Source organism: Hypanus sabinus, chromosome 18, assembly GCF_030144855.1.
Source record: "Hypanus sabinus isolate sHypSab1 chromosome 18, sHypSab1.hap1, whole genome shotgun sequence".
Taxonomy (NCBI): Eukaryota; Metazoa; Chordata; class Chondrichthyes; order Myliobatiformes; family Dasyatidae; genus Hypanus; species Hypanus sabinus.
Window position 1 is genome coordinate 43,527 of NC_082723.1, and position 15,187 is coordinate 58,713.

At 44.7% G+C, this 15,187-nt stretch overlaps 1 long non-coding RNA gene across 2 annotated transcripts in view; it reads left to right on the forward strand.

Annotated features, from left to right (window-relative positions):
- Positions 1-14,536, forward strand: part of LOC132407267 (uncharacterized) — a 35,143-nt gene extending 20,607 nt beyond the window's left edge. For both annotated transcript variants that reach the window (XR_009516422.1, XR_009516421.1), the window contains 2 exons: positions 13,678-13,964; positions 14,255-14,536. This is a non-coding gene — a long non-coding RNA (uncharacterized LOC132407267). The remainder of the gene's footprint in view (positions 1-13,677; positions 13,965-14,254) is intronic.
- The last annotated feature ends 651 nt before the right edge of the window (positions 14,537-15,187 follow it).

Genomic DNA, 15,187 nt, shown 5'->3' on the forward strand with positions numbered 1-15,187 from the left:
GGAAAATGCGATGTTAGCACTCTTTTCAAGAGAAGTAGAATATAAAGCAAGGATGTAATGTTGAAACTTGATAAAGCACCGGTGAGGGCGCAGTTGGAGTGTTTTATGCAGTTTTGGATCTCTTACCTTCACAAGGAAAGTGATGGAACTGTAGAGGGTTCAGAGGTTGTTCACAAAAATTATTCCACGATTGAATAACTTATCATATGAAACACGTTTGACTGTTCCAGGCCAGTATTCACCAGAATTCAGATGAATGAGGGGTGACATTATTGAAACCTATCGCGTGGTGAAAAGCCTTGATAAAGTTGCTGTGGAGATGATGGTTCCTCTGGTGGGATAGTCTACGAGCAGATGACCCTACATCTGAATAGAGGAGCGCCGAATGAGAACGGGGTGGGCAGGAATATGTGGGGGTATTTCTTCCGCCACAAGCAGCAGTGGTGGCCAAATCCTTGTGTATATTTAAGACACAGGTTGATTCCTGATTGGTCAGGGCATGCCAGGATATGGTGAAAAGGCATAATATTGAGAATGAGAAGAGAATTGCATTAGCCATGATGATATTGCGGAGCTGGCTCAATGGGCCAAATGGCCGAATTCAGTTGCAATATCGTATGGACGAATGAAGATAGGACATACGTCAGAACATAGAATAGTACATCAGGGGAACACACTCTTTTTGAATCAGACCCGGAATCATTTTCCTTAATCTCTTTCCGAACCCACTCCATTTTTAACACATCTTTTCTCATGTTAGGGGCCCCAATCTGCTAAGAATACTGTAAGGGTACATCAGGACTTTATAAATTCTTAACAGTTCATCCATCCTTTTATTGAATTTAATTGAATTATCTTTATTGTCATTATACATAGGTACAATGAAACTCTGTTTGGCTTCCTCTCAGGCAATCGAACAAAGCGGTAGATAAAAACAAGACATTAATAGAAAAACAGTATTAAGTAGATAAGTAGCAGAAAATAAGTTGCATCAGCACCAGAATATCACAGTAATGCACAAAGTGCCGTTAGTGCAATTATTTGAGTCCTTGTGTGTGCATGTGTGTGCTCATAGTTTCAGCCATTGTTCTGTGGGAGTTGTGTGATGGAGGCCACAGCTCTGGCGCAGAAGCTGTTTCTCAGCCTATTTGTTCTGGCTTTTAGTGTCCTGAACCTTTTGCTGGACGGCAGCGGGTAAAACAGGGAGTGGCCGGGTGTGATTGGTGTCTCTGGTTATGCTGATTGCCTTCCTCCTGAGTCTGTTGAAATAGATGGTGTCCAGTCCTGGGAGCTTCATCCTGACAATTCGCTGGGCCGACTTCATCAGGCGATGCAGGTCTTGTCGCTCAGCGGCTGTGCAGCTGGCATACCAAACTGTGGCGCTGTTGGTCAGGATGGTTTCAATTGCGCTTCTCTAGAAGTTAAGCAAAAACTTTTGTGGGAGTTTGGCCTGTCTCAGCATTCTGAGGAAGAAGAGTTTTTGTTGTGCCTTTTTTTTTACAAGCAGCGAGGTGTTGGCTGTACATGTCAGCTGTTTTGACAAAATAACTCCAAGGAACTCCACACTTTCCACTACCTCTTCATGTATATGGAGGGAGTGTGTGCTCTGTCCTTTGATCTCCTGAAGTCAATGATCATCTCTTTTGTTTTAGAAGTGTTAAGGACCAGGTCGTTGTCCTTACACATCTCCGACAGATGATCCACCTCGAGCCAGTAGGCTGTTTCACCCTCGTCCGAGATCAGAACCACCACTGTGGTGTCGTCCGCAAATTTAATTATCGGGTTGGACGAGTAGATGGGGGTGCAGTCATGTGTGAAGAGTCATGTGTGTAGAACATAGGACCTGCAGGGTCCCTATTTTTGAGATGAGGGTGGTGGAGGGCTGTTGTAATTGTCTCCACTGTGGAGCGGTATGCCCGGTAGGCTAGTGGTGTTCGTCCAGACCAGGTGGGATTATAGCCTTAATTGTGAGAGCACAAGTCTCTCAAAACACTTCATGGGAATTGGTGTTAGCTTTGCAGGGCGATAGTCATTCAGGCACTTCAACGCTGATTTTTTTGGGCACTGGGATGATGGAGGACGTTTTAACGCATGTTATTTTATGTTGCTCTCCTCTTGAAATGAATGCAAAGATCGCATTTGCCTTTTTCACCGCTATCAAAGCCTCTATTTTAACCTGTAAGGAATATGCACAACTACTGCGAAGTCTCGTTGCGCCTTAGTTGATTTTTTTTTCTAATTTTGGGACTAGCCTATTCATTAACTCCGCACAAATCAAATGGGAAATCTGCTTATTGTTCTCATGTACTGAGGCGCAACGAAAATCCTGTTTAGTGAACCATCCAGACAGATCAATAGAACACAACAGAACATCGAGGCTTTATAAAGTAAAACAAGAGCAGAGTGTAACAAAACATAATGATTTTGGAGGAACTAAAGATCAAGTCACATTGTGAGGTCAAAGACCAACTTATCATGTTGGGGACCATTCAATTTGCTTATAACAGTAGAATGGAAGTCGTCCTTGAGTCCGGTGGTTTGTGTTTTCAATTTGTTTCTTTTTATCTTTCCCCACATGGAAGGGAGAATGTCCAGGACTGGAAGGTCATTGTGACTGTTTTACTGATGCAGCAAGAAGTACAGGCACAGTCCATGGTGTGCAGATGGTTTTCGTGATGTCCTCAGCTGTCCATAGCTCTCTGTAGTTCCTTGCAGTTATGAGTAAAGCAGGAGTCGTAGGAGCACATAACGTATCCTGTTGGGATACTCTGTCCGGTAGGTTGATGAAATTTGGTAAGGGACAAAGGTCTCATGCCAAAGTTCCTATTGTCTGTTCTATCCCTGCCATTTTAGAATATTTTCATGCAATAGAAAGTATTATTAATTATTTATCTGGCTATTGCTGGAGGACTATCTTTGTTTGTCATTGATCCCTTCTCCCACCTGTTCCGATCAGCTTACTTTTAGCCGATTTTGTTCAAAAATCTTCCAGTTTGTATTCCGTCCCATCAATGATATGTATAACACATGCTGTTGAACATCTCTCCAACATGTATTCCAACACCACAGTGATATATATCAACCATCTTTTACAAACTATCTTCAGTCTATATCCTACCGCCTTAATGACATATATCAACTATCTTGTTCAAACTTTGCCTATCCTGTAAGCCACCAGCTAATTGATTAATATTACAAGTCTCTCTTTAATTGTGAAGTAGCGTTTTACACCTCTTCTCGCAATGAGTCATCAAGAACTCCGTTGTTGTTAGCTAGAACTACAAGCGTGATAACACAGCAAGCAAGGTAAACCATCGATTACAATATTTGCATCACATTTGCAAATTACTGCAGAGTTAATTCTGTTGTAATGAAACGCATAGAATATAACGAGAAGTTTGTTTTTTCCCCTTCCGTTTATTTTCAGTTCTTTATCTTTTGATTGTGCCATGCATTTGTAGCTGCTTAATACAGCTAACTCTGGTGCCACTTGGAAGGACTGTGGATCTGTATTCTATGTCAGTTTATTTTGTCACGGACCTCAGACACTCGGCTTTCACTATGTCAGTAGTACCCTGGTTTCTCTTGCCGAATTGCAACAGCCGCTGTAGTTTGCATTAGGTTCCTTCAGCTATTTTGTAACCTAACTTCCCAGCTGATCCAGAGCACAATGCAACTTGGAAGGCTTTCTCACTGCCTACTGCATACCCATCACGGTATAATCCACAGATTTGCTGCTCCAGTTTGCCACATTTTCATTTGTTATCTAAATCATTGATATCAATACTAAGCACCGAGTCGCTGTCCCTGCAGCACCCCGCCAGTCTCATGCCTCCATTCGGAGACCAACCATCTGCAAGCACTCTCCGCTTCTCTACTTGCTTCACCCTGAATTCTGAGAACCATTCCCTTTTGTACCAGCCTCCCATACAGAAGCTAGTCAAACACCTTTTAAACCTCATTCACTTTATGAAAATTGTTGATAACTTCCACAAAAATCTCAATAATTTATTTAGACCTAACCTGCCAGATTGACTATCTCTCATCGAGCCTAGTCTTTCGAAATCCTATTAATTCGGTTTCTTAAAATACCTTCGAAGTACATACCCAAGATTGATGTCAGGATCACGTGCCGATAGTATTCTTTCTTATTTTTGGAGCCTTTATAGACAATAAACAATAGGTGCAGAAGTAGACCATTCGGCCCCTCGAGTCTGCACCGCCATTCTGAGATCATGGCTGATCATTCACTATCAATACCCAGTCCCTGCCTTGTCCCCATATCCCTTGATTCCCCTATCCATCAGATATCTATCTAGCTCCTTCTTGAAAGCATCCAGATAATTGGCCTCCACCGTCTTCCGAGGCAGTGCATTCCACACCTCCACAACTCTCTGGGAGAAGAAGTTTTTCCTCAACTCTGTTTTAAATAACTCACCTCTTATTCTCAATCCATGCCCTCTGGTACTGGACTCTCCCAACATCTGGAACATATTTCCTGCCTCAATCCTATCAAATCCTTTAATTATCTTAAACGTTTCAATCAGATCCCCTCTCAATCTCCTCAATTCCAGCGTGTACAAGCCCAATCTCTCCAATCCCTCTGCGTAAGGCAGCCCTGCCATCCCAGGAATCAACCTAGTGAATCTACGCTGCACTTCCTCAATTGCCAGAATGTCCTTCCTTAAACCTGGAGACCAAAACTGTACACAATATTCCAGGTGTGGTCTCACCAGGGCCCTGTACAAATGCAAAAGGACATCCTTGCTCTTGTACTCAATTCCCTTTGTAATAAAGGCCAACATTCCATTTGCCCTCTTCACTGCCTGTTGCACTTGCTCATCCACCTTCATTGACTGATGAACTAGGACTCCTAGGTCTCTTTGCATTTCTCCCTTACCTAACTCGACACCGTTCAGACAATACTCTGCCCTCTTGTTCCTGCTTCCAAAGTGGATAACTTCATATTTATGCACATTGAATGACATCTGCCAAGTATCTGCCCACTCACCCAGCCTATCCAAGTCTCCCTGTATTCTCCTAACATCCTCTTCGCATGTCACACTGCCACCCAGTTTAGTATCGTCAGCAAACTTGCTGATATAGTTTTCAATGCCCTCATCTAAATCGTTGACAGAAATCGTAAAGAGCTGTGGTCCCAATACAGAGCCCTGTGGTACCCCACTAGTCACCTCCAGCCAGTCCGAGAAACACCCATTCACTGCTACCCTTTGCTTTCTATCTGCCAACCAGTTTTCTATCCATGTTGAAACCCTGCCCCCAATGCCATGAGCTCTGATTTTACACACCAATCTCCTATGTGGCACCTTATCGAATGCCTTCTGAAAATCTAGGTACACTACATCCACTGGCTTACCCTCGTCTAACATCCTTGTTACACCCTCAAAAAACTCCAACAGATTAGTCAAGCATGATTTGCCCTTGGTAAATCCATGCTGGCTCGGCCTAATCCTATTACTGCCATCAAGATGTGCCACTATTTCGTCCTTAATAATGGACTCAAGCATCTTCACCACGACTGACGTTAGGCTAACAGGGCGATAGTTCTCCGTTTTCTCCTTCCCTCCCTTCTTGAAAAGTGGGATAACATTAGCCACTCTCCAATCTTCAGGAACTGATCCTGAATCTAAGGAACATTGGAAAATGATTACAAATGCATCCGCAATTTCCTGAGCCACCTCTTTTAGAACCTTCGGATGCAGACCATCTGGACCCGGGGATTTATTAGCCTTCAGTCCTATCAGTCTACTCATCACAGTTTCTTTCCTAATGTCAATCTGTTTCATTTCCTCTGATATCTTATGACCCTGGCCCATCCATACATCCATCCTTTCTAACACATATAAGCAAAAGTACCTGTCCTCTCATCCTCTGGCAACTCACCCGTAGCTATGCGCATATAATATGTCTCTGCCAGTCTCGAGCAGTTTCTGCACTGGCCTCCGACAGGGTCCGGGGAAACACTTCGTCAGGCGCTGGGGATTTATCCATTCCAATTCAGCAAACGGCTGTTCTATAATCTACAATCCATAACAAGTCTAACTTTTCCCGATTTCAATGTTCTCTGCATCTGTCTTCCGATTAGATAAAGGGAAAGAAAAATAATTGAAGATCTACCCGGTCCCTTTCGGTTCCTTGCCTGGATGATTACCCTATTCTTCGGGAGATCTTTTTGTCGGATAATTGTGAGCTAAGGAACAATCAAGTTTGCTCTATAAATTATCCTGCCACCAAATTGTCTCGTTTTCATGGAAATGTGTTCATTACAATTGTTGTTTACAAGGATCACAAGGGTGATTCTGGAATGAAAAGCTGATGTATGAAGGGCATTGTTTGTCTCTGGGCCTGTTCTCAGTGGAGGGGTGGTGACAGGAACTTCAATGTAATCCTGTTGTCTGGATAGAGTGGATGAATATTAACAAGATGTTTTCAATAATCGTGGATTCTAGTAACTGAGGTTACAATCTCAATCCATTCAATTGTATTTGGGGATCTTCCCTTCTCTCATTCTCTCCCGTAGCTGGATTTGAATTGCACCTGTTCAAATGCCTGGGGTTCATCTTAGTTATACGCTATTTGTAGACACACAAATATGATGGAATTTTTAACCACTTAACTGAACAAAGAAGAAAACTTCATGAATATCACCAAAATGTATTGCCTGATGTCCAGAGTTGTAAATATCCCGAGTTGAAATTTGGAGCGGACCGGCTGCATACAACAATGTCTTTTGATTTTGGACCAGCTTCTGCACGGCTGAAAGTTCTGTAGAGATGAAACTGCCTACTACAAAATGGCTGAGTGTTCAGTATTCATCTTTGTCATAATGAAACATGGGACGTTAAGTCTGTTAAATCCTATTTCAGTTAATTCTGCTGAGCCACTTCCTCCATCACCAGGGTAACAGATCACCAGAGCTGCAAAGAGTGTTGAACATGTTTATCGCTCTCTGTTCACTGCCCCTTAGCGGATAAGTTGCCTGTGTTGGAATGAAGAGACGACTGATTAGGGATTGCATTTATGCAAATCTGTTCAGCATGTCGCAATCAGTCAATATTTCTACATCAATGTTTTAAAATTTTCGTCTACTGAGATTCACGTGATTTGTGATTCACATGAAATTCCGAGGCCAATTGCGTTACTGCAGATCCCACTCAACAATAAGATAATGAACAAATGTGTTCAATTTAGCTGCTGGAGACATGTTAGGATGTATACCCACCCGCTGATGACCCACGGCCCGGGATTCCCGCTCAGTCAAAGCACTTTCATGTTCCAGTTCTACTGTGGGATGGAGAGGTTTGTTAGTTTCCGAACTTAGATTAGCGGAGACACTGCAACATATTACCAAAAAGACAGAGTCCCGGAAGAGCTGAGGTTTGGGCTATAATCCCGGGTTGGAGACTCCAGGAATATTGAACTCACATTGTTAGGGCTTCATTTTAGGTTTGTTCTACTGCAGATGGGACTGAACGTTCCTCCTTCTGCAGAAGTCTCTGTTCAGGTGGCTGGATATCGGTTATTGCGAAATCATTGACTGCACCACCCAGTGTGAGACTTGGTGACGATGTGCCGGAGGGTCCGACTGGCCTGCTCCTGTTCCTGTTGAAGGAATAACCAGACCCTCGCTGGGTCTGCAGGATATCCCAGTGGATGTTGTAAGGACCGGTATTGGAGCCTAGTTGTTCCCAAACTGTGTCAACAATGTGGGATGTGCTGCTAAGGTTTCATAAGGCACTAGTGAGTCCTCACCTTGAATACTGTGAACAGTTTTGGGCTACTTATCTAAGACAAGATGCGCTGGGAATTGTGACGGTTCAGAGAGTGTTCACAGGGATGAATCCGGGAATGAAAGGTTTATCATTGGAGGAACGTTTGATGGCTCTGGGTTTGTCTTCACTTTAATTCAGAGGGATGAGGGGTATCTGATAGAAACGTTTCTAATGTTGAGAAACCTAGACAGAGTATATGTGGAAAGGATCTTTCCCTTGCTAGGAAAGTCTGGGATAAAAGTTCACAGCCTCACGATAGAGGGACGTTCATTTATAACATAGATGGGGAGAAATGTCTTTATCCAAGTGGGATGAATTTTTGGAATTTGTCACCACAAGCAGCTATGGAGGCCATCTTGTTCAACCACTCTCCAGCCTGTACCCCACCACCTCAATGATATATCTCAACCATCTTGTTGAACGTCGTTTCAACCTCTATCCCCCAATGATTATACATGAACAGTCTTTCTTCTACCGTTTTTTTTTTGTTTTCATTGTGATGTATTTAGCCTCACTGAGTTTGTTCCGTAATCTGTTTCTGTCACCTGGAACTAGCGCAGGATTTATTGAATGCAGCATGAGGTAGAGTAGAGACAGCAATTGCAGTTTAGTTTCAAAGTTACAAAATGGCAAAGTGTTAATCTTTGTCACACGGTTCACAGCATTTCATGTCGAGTCTGTCATTTCCTTTTTCGTCATTTTTGCAGAGCCAGTTTCCCTGTTGCCAGATAACAGTCTACAGGGTCTGCTGGGAGGGGTGCACAACTTTTCGCTCTCTGGTCTCATTTAACAATAAGATAATGACAGTTTAGCTGATGGAGATGATGTGAACCGTATTCCGCCTGCTGGTGCCCCGCGCCCAGGTTCTCCAGCCGGGTATCTGTCCCTCAGAGGATCATCAGGATCCCGTTCTGCCACAGGTTGATGTGGGTCTATTAGTTTTTCAACTCTAAATGGCCAATCACGGCAGCTTATTACCGGCAGCAAGGAGTCCTGGGAGAGATAGTATTTGGGCTTCTATCCTGCTACGTAAACTCCAGGCATATTTGGGATTTTACCCAGGTCAGTACTTCTACAGATGGAGCTGGATGTTCCTCCTTCCACAACGAGTCAGCAATCTCGGGCCGCTGGACTTTGGTCTTTGGGAAATTCCTAATTGCACCACACACTGTGAGATGTTGGGATGCTGTGCGAGGATTCCGGGATCGGTAAGTGCAGGTTCAGCTGTGTGACCCAGTGAGTTTGGGTCCTGGGATATCAGTTTTTCACACAGGTAAAATGAGATCAAGCTGTCCGAGTTTACGAGGTATTGAGTGGGCATTTCTGTTCTGGGCTATGATATTTTCTTTTCCCGGAGCTCCTTTGGAAGCAATGACTGCTAATCCGAGAAAAGAGTGGGTTACTATCCCATCCTTCAGGGAGAGGTGGACGTTAAATGCTTGCAACAGTAGAATTGGATCTAGGGGAATCAGCGTTCAAACCGTGTTTGAAAATTCCTCGTCTCTGTCACCCGTCTGTCAGGCAATTGTTCTTGACCTGTGCTCAATGGATTCCTGTGGGACCCTGGGTCTTACCATTACTGAAAGATTATTTTTTCGTATCAAATATCAGGTTTTGTGATATATGAGGGCCAACTACAGATTTATTCACTGAGTTCATTATATCTGTCTTCAAAGTTTAAATTTCAGTGTGCCTTCATCTTTCACTTAAGATGGGGAACAGCAACCAGTGAACCAGCCCGAGAACTGAAAGCACCAACTGGACAGTGCCCTTCTGACTCAGAATTCACATTGAACAGTCAGCAGGAATGTTGGTGTGTCTCAGTTAAGCGAACACTGGTCCTTTAGACATTACATTTCTGTACAAAGGGATGTAGGAAATAGTTGGAGTGAGAACGAATGTGTCCAGAAGTAGCAGTCATGCCTCTGTCAGACCCATTTGACTTCAATCATTGGTAATGTCCTTAATAATCACATTGTGTCTGGTAATGTGTTGTCAGCAGCCCAGTTCTTTAAAGCCAACCATATTCCCTCTTCTTTGATCGCTTCAAGGTCTTGATGTCATGGTGCGGTACGTGAAATCCGCATTCCGGTTCGCGGTCCGGACCATACTCCTTATTCCAGATTTTCAGGGTTTTCCCAGTCTCTGTTGAGGCAGCTGATTCTTGTTTGTGCGGGCTTCATAAATAGCTTCAGGATTCAGCCTCTGGCTGCTGGATTGTTCCTGTCCGAACCCCCTGTCTGTATCCCTTCCGTTCACCTTCCTGCCTGGAGACTCACCTTGCCTCGCCTCGCCTGTGTCTGGAACCTTGCCTCGCCTCGCCTGTGTCTGGAACCTTGCCTTGCCTCGCCTCGCCTGTGTCTGGAACCTTACCTCGCCTTGCCTGTGTCTGCAGCCTCGCCCTGTCTTGCCGTTACCAAGCGTTGGGAACTGCCTCTCCATGTCCACTCCTTTGCTAGGTAGGTCCGTTCGTTTTGCCGTTAACTAGCGTTGGGAACTGTCTCGTCGTGTTTAGTGTTCTGTTTAATGAGTCCCGGCCCTACGTCCTGTATCCAAGGAGGCGTCCCGGCTCTGTGTTCTGTGTTATGGGTCCTGGCCCTACGTCCTGTACCCAAGGATAGGTCCCGGCTCGATGTTCCTTGTCCCTGTCTGGCCGTAGGCTGTGTGTCCTCGTCATGTCCACGTGTCTCGCTCAGCACAGGAGTACGTTGCCCAGCCCTGTGCTGGAGTTTCCTTCTCCAGGAGTCTCACATCCAGTCCTGTTGCGTGTCCTCGTCCTGTAGCCTCGTCATGTCCTCGCCGGGTGCTGGAGTCCGAGCCCGAGTCAAAACCCAGATTCTGGGACTCTGTCCAGTCTCTGGCTCGGAGTCCAAGCCCAGACTCCTAATTCCCAGTTCCATGGCCTGGTTCCCTATCCTAGTCAGGTCCTAGCACAGGTCCGGAGTCCTTGTCTAGTCCAGGGTCTTTGTCATGTCCTACGTCCAGTCTTCCCCACTTTCCTTGCATCCTTCTCACGCCCAGTCCTGTTCCTGGTAGTTCAGTGTCTGTGTCTTGCATTTATGTCCACTTGCATTTGGGACCACCCCCGGTATGACACTTGCATCATCTGAAGTAGCTTGTTTGTCTGTGCTCCGTCATGATCATCTCAAAATGCGTTGACAGTATCCTCCAAATGTCCTAACACCACCTTTCCTTTATTCCTAAGTAACAATTGCCAACAAATGAATCACATTTACATGTACTTTTTTGGTCATTACATTGTCAAAATGGTCATTGTTGAGTTTCTTCTCGGCAGGGAGGCTGGTGAATAGTGGTCTGCCTCAAAGGCTACAAGTTAGGACCTTTGATATTTGTTATTTCAATTCGAATGCACAAGGCTAGCCGAGTAATTTCGCGGATGAGACAAGATTGGTATATGGTATTCATATTGAAGATTATCGTAGCTTATAGTGGATCTAAATGGACACAAAAGTGGTAAATGGATTGCAGAACCAACACGATCAGCAATCGTTTCATGCAGAAGTTAGTGATTATGTGGAGGGAACTCCCAGAGGAAGTGGGTGAGACACAATTGTATAAAGTGGATGGTACAATCGTATAATTCCAGAAGCTGTGGTGGAGTGAAGAGGCCTGGAGAGAAATGGGCCCATCACAGGAAATTGGGACCATGTCGTGGGCACTGAGATTTGGGATCAGTATGTGCTCTGTTATCCTGTGATTCTGTCAGCATATTTTGCCCGCTATCACAGGGCAGGCATACAGATATGGTGTGGAAGTTGATGTTAATGGAGATTGTTTTGTACCTAAACAAACTGTTGCTCTTATACAAGGGATGTAGATATTATATCTACAAAGTAATCGGACTCTCTGACTTACTTTCTGCTCGTAGTTCTGTGTGTAATTCAGATCATCACCAGCAGGTGGTGCTTTCCTGCACCGGGAGCAAAGCGGAAACAAGAAGACGTCAATCAATACTCGTCAGACGGAATCAGAATGGACAGAGGTATGATCACTTGGATCATCGTAATAACTTCTGTTGCGTTTGTGCACAAGAGTACAGATGAAGAAATTTACACAGACGCTAACAGGGCGCAGAAAATTTTCATCAAGCAGTGTCATTGATCCCAGTGTTAAAGTGGCTCTGAGTAATGGGCCAATCCAGCAGTTCCAATGACGGGACATGACACCAGTAATGGTCGAAACACTCCACTCACCGTGCAAAACCTCACATGAGTGAAAACAGCAGAAGGTCCTGATTCAGGTGACTGTGAGTAAAACAGTGAGTGGAATGCAATAGCAGTCTTGTGGATTGTGTAATTATCCAGGGCCAGGCCCTTGTGTGTAAGACAACTCCAACTTTCATTTATAAAAATCAGAACTAGATGATGGGAGCATATCTGTGATTTCAGAGATTGTGTGATAACACAACAGTTCAGGTCTTGGAAGGGCAGCTATCAACTCCCCCCTTGTTTTTTAGGCTGATGCGCAAAGTAGATGAGAGGAGTTTGCGAAATCTGTTTTCTGTAGCACTGCCGAAAATATTACTAGTGTTGGGAATGGCTGAGGATCAGGAGAGAGCTCATTGTAGATAAACTTGTGTTCTACTTCGGTATTTCATGCCCCAATGAATGTCTGTGCTGTGGACAAATATTGGGATGAACTGCCAACTGAATTTAAATTCCCATGATCTCTGATGAGAAACCCAGCATAACCAATGACCAACTGTCTCTGTCTCCGATATGCATTGTCATTGTGCACGACTCTGTGCTTCCAGGTGGATTAAAACCGAGATTACAGCCTGGAAGCAGACCTTTCAGACCAACTGATTCATGCTGATCTAAATGTCTCAGTTTGCCCCATTTCCCTGCAATTTTTAACATATTTCCATTCTATCCTTTTTTTTCTCCTGCCCACATATTCTCAATTTCGCAATGTTATTTGTGCTTTCAGCCTCCTCTGGCCGCACGCAATTTATGTCCATTACCCAACCCATGAAGAAATGCCCCTTCTGTGCCTTTTAAGTTTCTGTCCTCGGTTCTTAGGCTCTTATAACCTAGGCAAAAGCCTGTGATCATCTATCCAATCTACACTCGTGATTATTTTATGTAGGTGCGTAAGATCACCTTCAAGCTGCCATGCTCCAGAGCTAACTGTCCCAACCTATCCATATAACACAAAACCCAACACTCCCGTCCTGTAACATACTTGATAATCTCCTTTACGTTCACATCTTTCCTTTAATTTTAGCAACTAGAACTGCACGCAGAATTCTCTAAGTGAGACTTTGCCAATGATTTGCATGAAAATCATCATCCAGGGGACGGAATGGGACACAGGGGACCGGGAATCATAGGCTTGAAGGATAAGGTCAGTCTGTAACCTAGGGGACTGGACATTGTTCGTCTCAAGGCAATAGTCAGTCTGTAACCCAGGAGACAAGACAGTGAGTAACAAAATAAACGAGGAACGAGTGATTTAGAGGTTCGGACCATGAGTAATCCAGTGGCTTGTCTGTGAGTGATACAGGTGGCTGGACAGTTTGTGGTCTAGGGAGATGTATGTTTGTGGAAAGTTATCCCAGCGATAATTCCCGGTAACAGCTGATGCCCTTCCATCAATAACCGCTGGTTTTCAGTGTGTTCAACAAATGCGTAGTCGATTATCAGTATTGCTGTGTCTATACAGTTCTTTTTTTCTGGGAATGGATGTGTCCAGACACTGGCTTATCGTGATGGTCATCTGGCAGGAAGTGTGGTTCACATTCATCAGCACAGTCCCATTCCCAATCTGGTTAGCCGGAGTCTCGGCTCCATTGTAGACACCCATTGAGGATCCTTGTTCGAGTTCTAATCACTCTAAAACTGCTATTCATTATTTATTTCAGGTGAGAAATTAAATCGTGTACAGAAAGTACTCCATAGGTTTTTACCAGGCAACACGTTGAGGGAAGGCGATCAGGACATGGGAAGCAAAGTACCAAAGCAGGTTCCGTTTCGGAGCAATGTCCCAATGGATGCGGTCCGGCCGCAGAGGAGGTGGCGCAAAGTCAGCCCAGAGACAGTGGCGTCAGAGAAAGCGATCAGGACCCTGGAGCCGGCACAAGTGAGGCGACTGCGTGTCAGCTCGGTAGCTCATTAAACATGGAATTGTCAAGTCCCCAACAAGGAGCTGGTGAGTGAAATATGAGAGTGATTTGTTCGCAGAATGAGAAGGAAGCGGGTAAATGTGATTGCTTGCTGGATGGTTGGTCAGTGAGGGGAATTGTGTGGGTGTAGTGAGGCACCCGTTGCCCCACTTCAGGAAATGTATTGCCTGCTCTGATGATTTCCAGGATGTGCATTAGGGGAAAATACAGCTATTTGGATAAGGGAGTATGAGTTATGAGAAATGTATTTGCCAGGATGTAGAGAGTATCTCTGGGAAGCGACTATCATTGACTATTTATTGCCCATCTCATACAGAGATTGGTGATGATGTGGATGGAACTGCCAGAGGAAGTGGATGAAGCAGGAACAATTGTGTAAAGCAGCTGGGAGGTGAAGATGGAATGAAGAGGCCAGGAGGGAAATGGGCCGAACTACATATACCTGTCTGGACACGCCTCCTGCTGACTGCTCCTGTGGCTCCTCCCACAGACCCCTGTATAAAGGCGATCAAGGTTTGAGCCCGGCCTCTCAGTCTCCAGGATGTAGTATGGTGGTCACTCACTGCTTGTTCCTTCTTCCAGTCAATAAAAGCCGATATCTCGCAAAAAAAAAGTCTCAGAGTGAGTTATTGATGGTGCATCACACAGGAAATTAGGACCATCTCTGTGGGCACTGCGGTGGGCATTGTCTCATTGGGCTGAAGGTGTCTGCGTTTGTGCTCTGTTGCTCTGTGACTCTATCAGGGGGATGCGCCAGATATCACTGGATAGACATACAGACATGACGCGGGAGTTGATGTTAACAGTGAATATTTGGTCGCAAAGCAAACTGCTGCTCTGATGCAGAGGATGGCGGTACTGTCACATTTGCAAAGTAATCCTGATCTCTCTAAATTACTTCTTGTTTTGTGTAATTCGGTTCAGGGTATCACCAGGAGGTGGAGCTGTCCTGCACCGCGACCAAAGTCCAAACAAGACGACGACAATGAACAGTCGTCAGTCAGAATCAGAATGGCTACGGTATGTTCACTGGAAACTTTATAATTAACCTCCTGCCCTGTTGGTGCACAATAGTTCAGATGAAGAAACTTACACAGGCGCTAACAGGGCAGAGGAAAATTTCATCAAGCAGTATCAATGATCGCACTGGTAAAGCGGCTTTGTGTAATCGATCAATCCAACAGTTCCAGCGCAGGGACCTGACACCAGTAATGGTCGAATGACTCCGCTCACCAGGCAAACCTTCACC